This window comes from Schistocerca piceifrons, chromosome X (assembly GCF_021461385.2).
Source record: "Schistocerca piceifrons isolate TAMUIC-IGC-003096 chromosome X, iqSchPice1.1, whole genome shotgun sequence".
Taxonomy (NCBI): Eukaryota; Metazoa; Arthropoda; class Insecta; order Orthoptera; family Acrididae; genus Schistocerca; species Schistocerca piceifrons.
Genome location: NC_060149.1, coordinates 479,404,189 through 479,421,067, shown reverse-complemented (window position 1 = coordinate 479,421,067; position 16,879 = coordinate 479,404,189).

Here is a 16,879-nt window from a genome sequence, read left to right as displayed (position 1 = left end):
TTCAGTTCAAGTCATACAAACTGTCATAAAAGAAAACTGAGAAATTAGGTTTTGTTACCATTACTAATTTTTTCCATAAATTGACTTATTTCGATGTTTGATAAGATACAGGTTATTCCGTTTCGTACACCAAACGACAGCAGACCTCATTAAATAGAACAGAACATTCTAATATATTTCTGTTATAGTCAGCCTACAGAGATTAGATCAGCCTTTTGTCATAAAATTAATAGACAGATCTCGAAGTATAAATAACAGAAAATTGTAATTGGTCTATTACCATTCATGGCTGTCTAGTAGTACAGTGTATTTAGTCTGGGGGTCAAGATTAAAAAAATCAATTATTTTTCGTCGTAACTTCTTTCGTACCTCAGATTAGTTTTAAACCGGAAAAAGTAATTATACCAGTACACGCTATAAATGAGACGTTATCTAAATAGTAAGCCGTAGTAACTCTTAATATAATGTGTATGACTGTTCTAGAAATGATCTATTTCAAATTGTAATCGACAGCTTTCATTTTTCCTAGAAGCCTTTTTTCCAGCAAACGTCTTCGCAAGTCTTCTTTAGAACGTAATGCAATGTCGTCAACGAAAACCTAGGAAATACATTCTGCGCATACACAACTCATCAGATCTTTGACTCAACATCTTGAATTTTAACCAGTAATTCGTTTAAAACTCAACTCGCTCCTGAAGTAAAGCCTGGAGGGTTTTCTATGAAAATTTCTTTTTAGTTGAGGTGAAGAGACCAAAGCGAAAGAAAAAATATCCCAGTAACCTCTAAAACCAATAACGCAGCGCCATTTCCAACTACAGTTACTGATGGAAACGTAAAGTTAAAAATTATAGGTAACAGGTGAAAATGTATTTCCCCGTAGCTTTCACTTAAAGGTTCATCAAAAGGCTCCTAACCAGAACTGGCAGAATTTCACCTGAAGCTCTGGCCGTAGAACAGAATGCATGAAGCAACTGATCCACTTACAATTTTTGAGAGACTTCTGCTAGAATAATGAATTTAATTTCATGCACTGGGACATATGTGTAAATGGAATAAAGATGAGAAGCAAATTTTTTTCAATTAAGTGAATATATTTGTATAGATCTCATGAAACTACTGTTCTTTATCAGGTCTAATTTAGGGAAGCAAATTCTAAGTGTAGATAAAGCTCAGAATGAGACAAAATCCAAACTTTACGAGACAGTGACACACACAAAATGAATGTCAGTATGCAAGCGCGTAACAAGAATCTCCCCAACTACAAGCAACTGGCAGCAGGGCAGACGTCCCCGCCCATGCACAGACAGTCACACACTCACAAACTGTGGCGTCCAAACGTGTGTATGCATAAGAAATAAATGAGCAACAATAAGCTATGAATAAGAGCCATCAAGTAAGTCTTAACTACGGCAGATTATAGCATAATCGCGGACACAATATAAGCGTACGTCAACGATGCTCTACAAGAGTAAACAAGCAAATCTACCAGTCACACTCTAAAAATACCCTTAAAATTATAGATCTCCATCAGAAATGTTGTAATAGGTAAAAGATAACTGACTGTTGTTGTTTAAAGAAACACCGATAGAATAAATCCAGTTAACGAACTTCCAGCATGCTTGAGTAACTTCTGTTTTATTTTTAATACGATGACTAGTTTCAAGCTGAGACCCAGTTTCAAATAAACATAACAGAATCAAAACTAGTCATCGAATGAAAAATAACATATTTGCAACGTGGACTGGTTTTTCATTCTATTGAAATCCAATTAAATTGCGTGTTTAGTTCCGCAAACACGTTAGTATACTTTTATTTCCGTCATTAAAAGTATTGAATCTGTACCATTTATTTGTCCTTCTTTTCCGACATGAGTATTATTAAGTTACTAGAATTAATGATTTTTACAAAAATACTTGTTAACAACGATCACCACATGTCAGATTATTGTTAAAGATTCTCCCTTGTAACCTTGTGAGATCGAGACTGTGAACTAGTTAAAAAAAAAAAGGTCAGTGAAATCATCTACTGCAGTTGCCAGACAACCGTAATATATAAACACTCTTCAGGACAATAATGACTAATTGCATAAATGATCATGAAAGTAATAGCCTACACATACACGATGCTTAGTCACTCTGTATGCTTTTCGAATTTAGATGTTGTTTGACCAAGGAATTGAAGAGGAAGAATGCGCTCGAAATGATCGTGTATTGAAATAAAAATCACGATTTTGACTGAAGGCGGCTTGTTTCTTATTTTAAGAAAGTGAAACAGTCGCGGAAACTACACTGACAGCAATGGATGGAATTAAACCATGAAGCTTCTTTACTCCTTAGTTACTTAGTCTTTCCAGGGATCACTCAAAACAGTGCTGGATTTCTCAGCAGCTTTAGTACGACAGTGGAACATAAACATTGTACACTGCCTATTTCCAACAGGAACGAAAAAGATGACTGTTTAAAACATTTGGTATATTTTTAGAGAGTCATCAGTCGTACGTATCAGTTGTTCCTGGTAACTGTTTGAGTTGAGTAGCATATTGACAAAAGAATCTATGTAGCCCATGTCTATGTCGTCTATTGGCCACTATAAGTGAGCACCATGACTTCCTTTCAGTCAGAACAGTATTCAGTTCAGTGTGAATTGTAACGGTAGACATTCACATAGACTTTCAGAGACACACTTGTTCCATAATAAACGTAATAGGATTGTTTACTTGCAACAAAACGAGCAATTTTCAGTTAGAACCATGACAACACATGGAGCGCAACCACACTCTTAGAGATGTAATCGCAATGTAACAGATTGAGAAAGTAAGTGGTATAGGTCAAACTTCGGCTCCAGATCTCTCTGCGTAAGCTGTAACTTGGTCCACATTTCACAGCTTCCAAAACTAGAATCGCGTTACAAAAGTTATAGCAACATTAAAAATATAGATTGTGACGCTTCAACAGCTGACTGCTCAGAAATTCAATTACATCAGATAATCAGAGAGCCCTCAATTGATGGCAAAATTCATTAACTTAATGATAAGCCCACGGTTCTTTCCGACAAACGCGCTGTTGTACGTACTCTCCGTGTAAGAAAAACTCCTCTCTTTGGCTGACATTGACTTACGTCAGATAGTGAATAACAAGGGTGCTGGTCACAGACGTTCCAAGGAAAAATCCGAAACCACAACACTGCAAAACAACACCAAACTCGGGCAGACTCGTTCCATTGAGTGTAGCGATGTGACATCCGTGATTATGTTGGAGAATGCCTGTAGCCTGCGTGTCGGAATGGAAAGATAAGAAACTTCTTTTCACTTCTCAGCTGATTAACGTAATAAATTTTTCTGAGCGTCACTCAACCGTAATGCTTCAAACAACAATCGCCCGCAAAACTTCCCGGGTTAAATAATTAATCCCAAAACTCCCAACCGAAAATACGTTACAATTGTACAAAAGAAGAAAAAAAATTAGAATCTCTTCTGAAGCTACACACAAAGATGTGATCATCATAACCATGATCAATAACGATACAGATAGCTTAGTACCTGTCTTAACACATTAAGGACCGGCTATTTTCATTCCAACTTACCGCAGTGCTCGGGTATTGAACGCTGCCTGATTTGCATGCAGCCCACAAATCGTAACTGTCTTGCAGTTCCTCTACTCTTCTTTCGGTATAGTAGTTCGACCATACAAAACGGAATTTTTTCTGCTGGCAGTTTCGTGTTTGCATATAACCATTAACAAAGTTACACATCATAAGCTTTGCATAGTTTTTATTTTAAACTTCCAGTGCCTTAACATAAAACGTAACTCCAAATGATGGAACAAAAATTTTTAATGCAGACAGAGAAGTACCACATTTATGATCTATAATAGTGATGTAATTGTAAACTCGTACATTCAGAAATTTTCTTCATAATCCACTATACTAGTGTGAAAAAATCATCACACAAGTAAAACATACACCTATTTCCCAGCACATTTTTAACGTATGGTACCGAGTAAAGCATATCTGTCTATAAGGCTGAACCGTGCAAAATTTGCAATAATACCTTGTTTCATTTTTCCGCTGGCAGAACAGACTCCACAGACTCTGATAAGAAATGTCTTCTTTTCATTGTCTGAAATGGGCACAGGTTCATGCTGCTTCATGTCACCAGACAGCCTTCCAGGTGGGTCTTCGCGTGGTGTTCTTCCCGTTCTACTAGAGGATGGGCTGGACATATCTCTTTTTGGGTCCGGAGAGCCTTCATTACATCGACGATGTTCCAGTATTTCGCCGCTGAAGAGAGAAACAGCTTACATTTTTTTTTCTCTCGATTCAGGGTATCGTAAATTCTAAACGAAGTGAGACGTCCACAGTCTATTGGATAAAGGAAGACTTTATTTCTCAATTTAATCGATTTCATTAGAATAGGATAGCACTAAAGCACACGATAAACTTCTTTCATGTGAATACTGTATTGATTTACACAAAGACCTCAATACATTCTCTCCTGTGTTTCCTGTTTTTCGTTCCTGTATTTGAGACAGAAGCGTCATATTTTGTTGATATCATTCAGATATACCGATTGTTTTTCCATCCGAGGAGAAGAAGGCCACCTGTTCTACAGCAAACAACATTACTGTTATTCCCTCTTGATGCTTTGACTTTCAGAGTTTGTGGTAAATCTCATATCACAGCAAAAGTACCACTGAGTTGTTTCATTTTCAGTAGTAACTCTGCAGTAGAGGTACTGTTATAATAATTATGTTGGTAGATATGGTGCCACATACTGAGAAAAGGGCCAAGAACTGAAAGAACAGACAACTGCGGTTTCTTCCGTTCACCAGTGTAAGTCGTATTTCAAATATGGCCTGTGCCACTTGCGCACAACGTCCTGACAAGTTTCCCATACTTCACAAACTTTGCAGGGTTGTAAGTTCGAGCCCTCAGGCGTATTCTCCATGGAATCGCCCCCTCGTCCAAATAAAACTGTTTCATTAATGGTAAGGTGTACTGAATTTATAGAAGGAATAATCCAGCATAGGTTGAATTTTGAAGAGTCTCCCAGAGCTATTGACCAATTTCGCGTTGTCTGTAATGTGTCAGAGTGTCAAAATCTGTTGAAATCTATAGCAACTCATAGTCTGAAAATATTGGGGTAGCTAATCTTTCCACTTATCTTTTCGTCTCTCGCATTAGAAGAATAGGTCAAGGAATTGCTTCAAAAAATGGCTCTGAACAGTATGGGACTTATTATCTGAGGTCATCAGTCCCCTGGAACGTAGAACTGCTTAAACCTAACTAACCTAAGGAAATCACACACATCCATGCCCGAGGCAGGATTCGACCCTGCGACTGTAGCGGTCGCGCGGTTCCAGACCGAAGCGTCTAGAAGTGCTTCATTTCTGTTTGTGGAACAGGAGAGTATTTTAAGGCTTTAGGCAAGATTTTATGTTTCACTGAGATCTGATCACGTTAGGTGCGCAACTCTTTGCAAAACAATTCAAACAAGTCGTAACCATCTAACATTCTCCGTGGTGTCTGTTTGTTCTAAGTCGTGTCTACCTACCACTTTCGCGCAACGACGCTCTGAGCGTGTTTTTTAGGGAATTGACTAGTTTGAACCTGGGACCTGTTGCTGGTAAGGAGACGCCAGACCACATATGACATGTAGAGTTCAGAAGAGTTCAGTGAAACTAGCGATGATATAACCAAATACTTAATGATTTCAGCGTCAGGTCCACTGCACTCCCTGTAAAAGAATCTTAATACTAACTAAATTTAGTGGAAGGGGTTCAAGGCTTTCCTATTTTTAGTTATCTGGTAAAATAACGTCGAAAAAGCAGTTACGTTTACCATTGGTAATTTTATTCTACTCACAAAACATTGTTTATAAATTGCACTATTGATAAAAGGAAATATTTTAATACAGGATGATAAAATCCAACTGCGTTCAACAAAAATGTGAACGAATATTCCCTGAGTGGGTTTCCAAGTTCTACAATCGATCGAACCATGTCCATGCCATATCACATCTATAATCTAGGTTTAAATTAAGTTTCACAAAAGAGAAAACTTTCAAAATGGTCTACAGTGACCCTCCATTATCTTTAATTACTTATCTAACTTGTCGTAAATTACAGTGGCTGATGTGGCTTCTCAGTAATTATATAACAGAAAAATCATCGTGTTTCAGATTATAACTTACGTAGCAAATGTGAATACCACGAGCTTTAATTGACGATCGACACTAGTATTACGTAAAAAGGGAGTGTAACAGATGACACTTCTGCAGTTCTGAGTGAAGCTTTATGCGCTGTTACGGGACTTCGCGTGCGTTCATTACCTTGTCGTTGGTTGGGCAGTATCAGGGGGCGGAGGGGGGCCAGCTCTATACAGCTCGCCGTCTCGGAAGCAACTCTCTCCTAACTTCTCCCTACTACAATTTAGCGAAGTTGATTTAAAAAAAATCTACCTGGCTGTGTTTTCATGTGACCAATCAGGGTCTCAATGTTAACCTTAAGCTCTGCCTACAAAAATTCTGTCTATCCAATGAGAAACGTTATACTTTTCGTGGTGGGGCAATGGTTTTAACGTTAGCAACGTAACAGAGACGCGAAAAAGTCTCACGCTAAAACTTGCAGCTGGTGTGGCCCTTTTAGTGTTATCATAAGATCTATACTGTTCATCTGGAGGGCTCTATCTTTTAACATGGGCTGGGGGGTGGTCCTGGCGGTTACTTTTCGTGGTGGGACAATGTTTTTAACGTTTGCAACGTAACAGCGACGCGAAAAAATCTCACGCTAAAACCTGCAGCTGGTGTGGCCCTTTTAGTGTTATCGTAAGATCTATACTGTTCTTCTGGAGGGCTCTATTTTTTAACATGGGCTGGGGGGTAGTCCTCGCGGTTAGCTGGCGACGTGGGTGTCCGTCCCTTATCGTAGGGCCTTCTAGCTTAACACGGTTCTGCTCTCGGCTTCTGTTCTCGTTTCTCCCCTCGGAACTGCGTCTGTCTCACGGTGGGAAGGTATGACATGCCTTCAGGCATTCTTGTGTTAGTCTGTGGTATTCCATTTGCTCACTCGTTACTCGTATTACTTTGTGTATTTAATGTCACGATTTATTCGGAGCTATGTGACATACTGCTGGATTTGCTTATCATGTCAGGGTTTTCATGGAAGGTGTTGGATTTGCCTGACACCTTACATATCACCACCCTTCGAAATTAATTTTTGCACTAAAGTTAGGCAATGATTGAATCGTCGTCTAAGTCAGTCAAAAATTATTCCTTTATCTAAATTTTGTTGCCTACTGTTCAGCCACGTTATTCTGGTTCTATGCTAGTTTGTATTACTCATTTAGATTTTTATATTCTTCCACATTATTCTCAAAAACATGTTTATATTGACAAGAGAAGAATATTTTTATGCTATTATTACTATTATTAATTTTTAATTATTTTCTTTCTTTATTTAAGTGTGAAGTTCGTTTTTTAAGAAGTTTGCTATCGAAACTAAGGGGTCTTTCACATCGATTTTCTTAGAAATATTTTTTTTAATGTAGTAATTAAGTAAAATCTATTCCTAACACATTTTCTAAATATCATGTACAAGTAAAATGTTTTTGTTTCTAGACACTCATTTCAACATTGTTACACTAACAAATAAGAATTATTTCCTAGAATTGCTTTGACAAAGAAATATACATACACAAGTATTGACATATTATCCTAACAAATGGTACAAATGTTAAAAAAGAGGGAAAACACCCAATAAGATAATTTTTTATTCTTTGTTTTTATAAGGAGAAAATAAGTAAAATATAGTTATTCTTTTATTTTTATGAGGAGAAAATAAGTTGCATATAATTTTAGTGCTTATTATGCCTTACTTTAATACTTAATATACTGTCCATTTCAGAACTAATGATTTATTTTTATCGATAGTCTATTTTTTACTTACGTGCATAGTCAATGACTGTTATTTTGTAGTTTATTAGCTGTTTGGTGTGCTTAACTTATTTAGTTTTTCACACATTTCTTTTGCACAATTCCTACATCACATAATTTGCTTTCACACATTCCCACAATCCTATGAATGTTAAAGCATGAGGTTGGCGAACGTTTTTACACAAAGGTGATGGACTTCAGCGAGATGGATGTGGGCAAGTATTTGATGTACAGCTTTGTTCGTTGTTCCTTTTTGGCTCTGCAATGGTGTGTTGCTGTTGTGGAGGTCCCATAATGGAATGGCGCTGTGAGTGCAGAATCTCGTGGTTTACTGGCTTTGTATACGTGAAAGTCATCGTTATGTGTCGCTGAAAGCGATCGTTTTTCGTTGTGATACTTCGCAGACGACTAAATTACAATAGGATAGGGATTTGCGAAGGTATGTCGTCTATTCTTCACCCATCTTCTTTCTTGGTCTCAATCTTGTGAATCTTCAACTTCTGTTCTTCCTGCTTTTTCTCTGATTCTTACTTGATTCTTGGTTCTTCTCTGGCCAGGATATGGAAATATTTATTGATAACTAGTCGCTTTGAAGTTCTCCTCTTAGTAACAGTTTGATAAATTGTTTGGACGTTTCATTTTTACTTTGTGGAAGTTTTCTTCAGTTTTGTGCATCAGCGTGCTGTTTAATAGCAGTAGTGTGTATTTTACACATTTTTTTTGCCAGTGGTGGCTTGCCCAAGCGGTCTTCTTGTCGGGCCTTTTGCTTGCTCTGCTGAGTCGGGGTGTCCCGGGGTTTACGAGTGGTGAAAGACCGGTGTTTGCTTGTCTGTCCCTTCAGCAGTAGATTTACAAGTGCCCTCTGTTGGTCTCACTGTCCTTTCCCTTCTCTCGACTCTTCTGCCTTGTAGGAATCGTGTCTTGCTAATCACGTCCTTTCCTTTCTTGATACTTCTCTGGTTGCAACTTATGGGTTGTTGCATCTGGTTTTTTGCTAGAGTTTTTTACAATGGTTCTTACAAAAAGTTTTACTTATATTCATCTAACATATGTCTAGTACCTACATTGTTTTTAGGCCTTTTTAAAGCTTTACAAATTTCGGCGCCCTTTCCATGTTACAATTCTAAGATATTTTGAGTCTTAACTTCTACAAGAATCCTCAAATTCGTTTTTTATTTTTGTGTAGTGTCATGGTGTATAGCATTTTAGTATTTCATGCTGTTAGACTATCTACGCTTTATGCCTTCACCTTAATCTGTGTTACTATTGGTGTTATTTGTGTTTTTGTTTTTATTGAAACTACTTTCTTTTTCCCACCTTCCTCTCTCTTCATTTGTCTTTCTACTGACGATCTTATCTGCAACATAATCTTGAAATATTGTGCTGATTATTTACCAGTAATAAAATTAATCTTCAAACTTTTTGATATGCCTCACATGGTGAAGTCCTAAGGTTTGTCTGTTTTTGGGTTCATTAGTTCCACAGCATTATCATAAGCAATTTGTCTAATTATGACGGGTCCTTTGTATGCAGTGTAAAACTTATGTATTTTGTGTTTCTGTTTGCTGGAGAGATGGTGTGTTTTTACAAATACCTTCTGGCCTACTGAGAATGTTCTTTTAATTGCTGTTCTATCTCCTCTTTCTTTTCTTTTAATGGCTGCCTTTCTGATGTTGGAGAGTGCTGTTACTATGACTTGTTTGTGCTGTCTACATGGTACAATAGAAAATCTAACATTTCCTCTGGTTATGTTTGGGGGTTCAGTATTTTTAAGTACAGTAACTGGAGGTAGTAGTGTAGTACTATGTGGCATTTCATTTATTACTTCTTGAAAATCTTTAAGGTATATATCCCAAGTGTTGTGTCTTTTGCCTGCATATAATCGGCATTAAGTGCCTATGTCATTCATAGATCGTTCTGCTGGATTTAAGCTAGGTTTGTACTTAGATATGTAGATGGGTTTTATTTTGTGTTGTTTTAACGTGTTCTGCCAATGCACTGATTTGTATTGTGGGCCATTATCCGAAATTATTCGTTCCACTCGACCCACTTGTCTGAGAAAATCTTGTCTAAATGCTTTACTTATAGTAACACCTGTTGCCCGTTTTAATGGTGTAAAGGTAACATATTTAGAAGTAAGTTCCAAAACGACAAATATGAAAGTATATCTATTTTTTGTGTGTGGGAGGGGCCCCATCAAATCTGTTGCAGCTATTTGTTTTAATTTTTTAGGAATTATTGGAAACATAGGTGGTTTGGTTTGGAAAGTGACGTGTTTAGCCCTCATACATTTTTTGCATTTGACTAATACTGTTCTAATTCGTCTTTCCATATTAGGAAAATGGCTTGTTTGTTTTATTTTTAAAAAGCATTTCTTTGGTCCAAAGTGGCCATTACTTAATATGTATACCATATGTACTTATTAATTGGTTCATCTGGGATATAAATTAACCATTCATTCGTTGCAACATTCGTCTAAAAAATAAAACATTGTTTTTTACGAGATAGTGCTGTCGAATGTCTGGAAAGTCCTTACTTCTCCACTTGTGTTTGATTCCTAGTATTTTGGGATCCTTCTCCTGTTCTTTGCCTATGTTTTTCAATGCTGTCGTAATGTAGTTTTCGAAAGGTACTTGTTTCATATAGTACATTTTAAACTGGTCTTCTGCTGCTTCCGAACCTATGTTATTGGATGCACCCTGTGGACATCGTGATAAAGCATCTGCTAATACATTCGCTGGTCCTGGTATGTGTGTAATAGTGAAGTCAAATTCTTGTAGTATTAACATCCATCTGGCTAACCTACCATGAGTTAGTTTTGCGGATAACAGAAATTCTAATGCTTTGTGGTCAGTGTATACTTTTGTTTTTCTTCCGAATAGGAAGTATCGAAAACGTTGGAAGCCCCATAGAATGGCCAATGCTTCCAACTCCGTGACTGAATAGTTTCTCTCACTTTTTGTGAGTACACGACTGGCAAATGCAATTGTTCTATACGATCTTAGCCCTGCCTGTTCGTATTCTTGGAATAAAACAACTCCTAAACCTATTTTCGCGCTATCAGTGGCCATACAAAAATTTTGTGTTAGATCAGGATGTGCTAAAATCGGTGCTGTTGTTAGTGCGTTTTTCACTTTTAAAAATTCTTCATTGGCTTGTTGATCCCATACCCATGGCGTGTTTTTTCCAGTCAGTGCACATAGGCGTGGTGTTGCGAGAGAGTCGATCCAAATAAATTTTTTATAGAATCCGGTGAGACCTAGAAATCCTCTGAGAGTTTTCTTATCATATGGAATACAGAATTCTTTGATTGCCGTTAGTTTTTCTGGGTCAGGCATTACCCGTTTCTCTGAAATTGTGTGTCCTAGAAATTTGACCTCTCGCCTTCCAAATTTGGATTTTGTTATATTTACTGTGACCCCATGCTCTTTCATGATCTGTAAAAACTGATTTAATGTGTCGTTGTGATGTTCCCAAGAGGGTTCTGCTATAATCACATCATCAACATAACAAGTAATTTTTTGTAAAATTTCAGGACCGAGAATAGTATTAAATACCCTAATAAACGCTGCCGATGATATGTTTAAACCAAATGGCAATCGTTTAAATTGGTAACATCTACCGAATACGATAAATGCTGTAAATTTTCTACATTCTGGGGCCAATTCTATTTGCCAGACACTACTCCGTAAATCAATTGAAGAAAATATCTTAACACTGTGGAAGTTTTGTATCAATTCCTCTAATTTTTCTGGGCGATCTGTCTCAGTGATTATGATTGTGTTGATCTGTCTGGAATCAAGCACTAACCTGATGCTCCCATCTCGTTTTTGTACAATAAGAAGCGGGCTGTTATATGTGGTTGTAACTGGTTCAATAATATCATCATCTAACATTTTAGATATCTCCTGGAATACTTTATTCCTGTAGCTTAATGGGATTGTATAGGGTGGCACTCTAAATGGTTTGTGCTGTTTTACATCAAACTTGTACTGAAAGTGTTTAATACTGCCAGTCTTAGGTAAAAATACATTTGCTTTATCTCGTAAAATACCCTCTAATTCTCTTTTACTGTGTTCCGAAATACCTTGAACTTCTTGCAATTTTTCGTCTATTTCTTTATGGACTTCTAACATGAGTTGAGGCGATTCCCCCTTTTGTCCATACCATTCTAATTCTTCATCCTCTTTATCTCGCATCATTCTTAATTGTTTGTTGATAACTGATATTTCTTCTAATTTTAGCTTTTGCTCAAAGAGAAGTGTGACATTCCCGAATGTTACGCTACCTTTCCCCATATCTATTATCGCTCGTCTCTCATTTAAAAAATCTGCACCTGTAATCAAATCTACAGTTAGTTTAGGTATAATCACGAACTTGGCCTCGATCTTTTGACCTAGACACGAAATAGTTAACCTTGTTTGTCTCGTAACATCCGCAGCATTGTTTCTAATAGGACCTCTTACTTTAATCTTACGTGTTTTCAGAACTGGCAATTCCTCATTGGCATTACACTGCATGAATAAATTTTCTGAGATCGCGGTCAGTTCACTTCCGCTATCAATTACAATATTGACTGGGATATGCTTTACCATGGCCTTCAAAATTGGTTGAATTTGAAAGGTTTGGTTGTGTTCTTCTTTTCCTTGCATCAACGAATCCTCCACTGAATCATACATGAGTCTTTTTAGGAATTTCCCTTGTGAATTCGAACTTTCTGAAGGATAAGCTTCGACTGCTACTTCTCTCTCTTTTATTTCCTCTTCTCTATTTCTTCCTTCACTTACGCTTTCTTCAACATCCTCTGTTTTTTCCTCATCCTCGTCTACCTTCTCCTTCTTCGTCGCTATTTCCACATAATCGCATCCAAATGCTCTAGTTATCGCTTCATAACTTCCTTCACTATATACATTGGGTTGTGTGCCCACTAGTAACTTATTTTCAACTTCTGTCGACTGCGCATTATCCTCATTGAATTTGCTTTCCCTGGTTTCCATCTCAAATAGCTCTGCAATACTCATTACTTCGTCCTTTCCTCCTACATTCGTTGTGAATGCCTCTGGTAATTCATTTTCCTCGTCAGTATTCTCCCAATTAATTTCGTCCCAACACGATATTGTTATATTCCTGTATTCGTTTTCATCTGGTCCCTGCGGGTCTGTTTCTTCCTTCTTCTCTTCTCGTGATAAGGTATTTACTTCTCTGTTCAAGGTGCTACAATTGTCCTGGGTCGGTGCGTCATTCCCTTTGGCATGGGCGCTTAGCTGTCAATTCGAACGTTTATCGGGGTTTGGTGGTCTTACCTCCACCTCTTCTATCTGTATTCTCTTTTCTTGTTCAGCTTGTTGATATTGGTTTCTTTGTTGATAATTTGTCGGTCTATTGGTTCTCCAATACCCGTTCCGGTTGTCGTTATTCCCTCTGTGATAGTTGTTGCCATTCCTGGGTGAATTATAGTTATTGCCATATTCTCTTCTAAATCCATAACCGGTTCTTTGTTGAAATCTATTGTCGTTTCTTGGTGCGAAGTTGTCACGTGGTTCGTAATTATTGTTTCTTCCTACTGTGTCTTGTGGCTTTCGTTTTCACGTGCGCTTCGTCTTTTTCTTGCGTCATCCTCAGAAAATATGAACTCTAGTTCCCTTAGAACACCTTTAAGTGCTTCGACGTTATTGCCTCCGCGACCTACTAATGATTGCTGGTATTTCAATGGTAACATCATTACGCATAATTTAATCAACTCTCCGTCACTGTATGGTACATCTAAGCATTGATTTTTCTTTGCCATTACTTAGAAAAATTTCACGGGGCTCTTCTCTCCTGAATTTTCAAAATATGGGTTCTGTAATAATTCGTACTTCACTCTGTTCTGTGCTTCGCTGGACCAATATCGTGAGTGAAACTTCTCTCTGAAATCTTCGTACGATCGGCATGTCGCTGCAACATTCTGCATGGTTTCTGCGACTGTTCCTGACATGTGTGCACATATAAAGTCTAATTTGTGTGCTAGCCTCCAGTGTTCTGGTAATCCTACTCGGAATTGATCAATAAAAGTTCGTGGATGTAATGAGTTTCCTTCTCGAAAGTGTTGAAATTTTCTAACTGCGAGGAAATGATCGTTGTCGTACTTCGTCATAGTTCCATATGAAATTTGCGATTCTTCGCCACTTTTGTTTCTGATCATTTCACCCGTCGTTCTTTCCGGTTGTGGTAGATCCATAGGATATTGTCCACTATAACTTTCGCGTACTCTTGCGTAGTATCGTTGGAGTGGTACGCAACAATTTTCTTCCATCGGTTGTGAACGTGTAGCTGAATGCATTGTACTGTACTCTTCGCGACCTAGCTTTCCATTGTCACCCTTGCCGCCTTATTGCACGATGCAGACTGTCTTGAAACATACATTTGTGGTTCTGCATGTGTTTGTGGTGCCGTTTGTTCATCAAGAATTTCGAAACGTGTTTGTTGCGGTGAAGGCTGTCTGATTTCACGTATGTTATTTTCCGTCTGTGATTGGAATCTAAAATGCATGACATCTTCGTTAATCGCTTGTTTTTCCGGTGCTGTTACAGATACGGATGTGGTTGCAGATTCTGTGCTTGTTCGATCCTGTTCACTACGTTCTTCAATGGTTTGCAACAACTCTGTTCGCAATTTCTGAAATTGTTGCTTCGTTTGCGCTTCTATTTTGACTATGCGGTTTTCATATCTTTTCAGCGCTGCTTTTGTGATACGTTTGTGTAACACACTGTTTTCAACAATTTCACGCGCTGTACCTGTTGCTTGTCTAGTAATTACGTTTATCTGTTTCTCTAGTTTCTTGACGTCTCCCTGGGTGTTGTTACGTTATGTTTTGATCTCGTCCTGAGTGTCATTACGCAATGATTGTACGTCCGCTTGTACCTTGTCAATGTCTGTTCTCAATTGATTGTGACCTGTTACTAAGTTTCCTATCACTTCTCGAGATTCTTTTGCCTCGTCTTCAATATGACTTAGGTGTAACTGAATTTTTTTGTTTTGTTCTTTATTCTCACGCATTTTTCTCGTGGTTTCTGCAATTTGGTTCGTCGTTTCTGCATTCTGAATTTTAATTTGGTTCGCAATTTCTTTATTTTGTCTTGTCATGGTTTCCGTCATTAATTGTAATAATTCTGCATGATCGGTGGGTCCTATTGCGTTTTCTTCCGACGTCCTACGCTCTGTGTTTTCGGCCAAGTGTTGGTTTGCAACCGATTGCATTGAACTGTGCGGTGACACGTTTCTGCTCGAATTCCTTGTACTCTGTGGTGAGGGAGCTCTGATTACTTGTACTATGGGTTCTACGTATTCAAGACGCAAGTTAGAATCCTCATCGGCTGTCTCTCTACTTTCCTGCTCCTCTGTCGTATGCTGACCTATGTTTTCTGTGCCTTGGCGTACATTATCCTCGTTATGGTGCGTTTTCTGTCCTATTTCTCGCGATACTGCATCGTCTGTTGTACTGTCCTCTATTCTCTGTCCATCTTCATGTTGGGTCTCTACCCCAATTCGGTCAAGGTCTCGATCTGCCATTGCTAATCTTTCCGATCCCTTATTTTCTGTTTTAAAAGGAATTCACGCGCCCTACTTCGTGTCAACATGCGCTCACACGATCTCACGTGTTCCATAAACTTTTTGTTCACACGACTTGACACTTATTATAGCCAAGATTGATATTCCATTCACTTACTTGTTGTGACAGAACCAACTTGTCAACGATGTATCCGCCACCTGTGCGCTTGCATTGTAGAGAAAACTTTATTCTAACAATATTAAAATTCATAACTTAATTATGCTTAATTATGCTTAATTATGTCTCACGTTCTATTGAATACTTTCTTACTATCTATCGCTGTAGCTACTGTTTTCGACAGTTTATAACTTTCAAAAAAAAATTTTTTTATTACAAAAATTTTTCAACAGGACATTTTTCTGACCGAGTTAGGCATGTGGCCGACCTTCAATCATGGTATTTTACCATCCTGGCAGGGTCGCCATTCTCTAACATTCTGCGTGGTGTCTGTTAGTTCTAAGTCGCGTCTCCCTACAACTTTTGCGCAACGACGGTCTGAGCGTGTTTTTTAGGGAATTGACTAGTTTGAACCTGGGACCTGTTGCTGGTAAGAAGATGCCAGACCACATATGACATGTAGAGTTCAGAAGAGTTCAGTGAGACTAGCGATGATATAATCAAATACTTAATGATTTCAGCATCAGCTCCACTGCACTCCCTGTAAAAGAATCTTAATACTAACTAAATTTAGTGGAAGTGGTTCAAGGCTTTCCTATTTTTAGTTAGCTGGTAAAATAACGTCGGAAAAGCAGCTATGTTTACCATTGGAAATTTTATTCTACTCACAAAACATTGTTTATAAATTGCACTAGTGATAAAAGGAAATATTTTAATACAGGATGATAAAATCCAACTGCGTTCAACAAAAATGTGAACGAATATTCCCTGAGTGGGTTTCCAAGTTCTACATTCGATCGAAGCATGCCCATGCCATATCACATCTATAATCTAGGTTTAAATTAAGTTTCACAAAAGAGAAAACTATCAAAATGGTCTACAGTGACCCTCAATTATCTTTGATTACTTATCTAACTTGTCGTAAATTACAGTGGCTGATGTGGCTTCTCAGTAATTATATAACAGAAAAATCATCGTGTTTCAGATTATAACTTACGTAGCATATGTGAATACCATGAGCTTTAATTGACGTTCGACACTAGTATTACGCAAAAAGGGGGTGTAACAGATGAGATTTCTGCAGTTCTGTGTGAAGCTTTATGAGCTGTTATGCGGCATCGCATGCGTTCATTACCTTGTCGTTGGTTAGGCAGTGTCAGGGGGCGGCGGGCGGCGCAGCTCCATACAGCTCGCCGTCTCGGAAGTAATTCTCTTCTAACTTCTCCTTACTACAATTTACC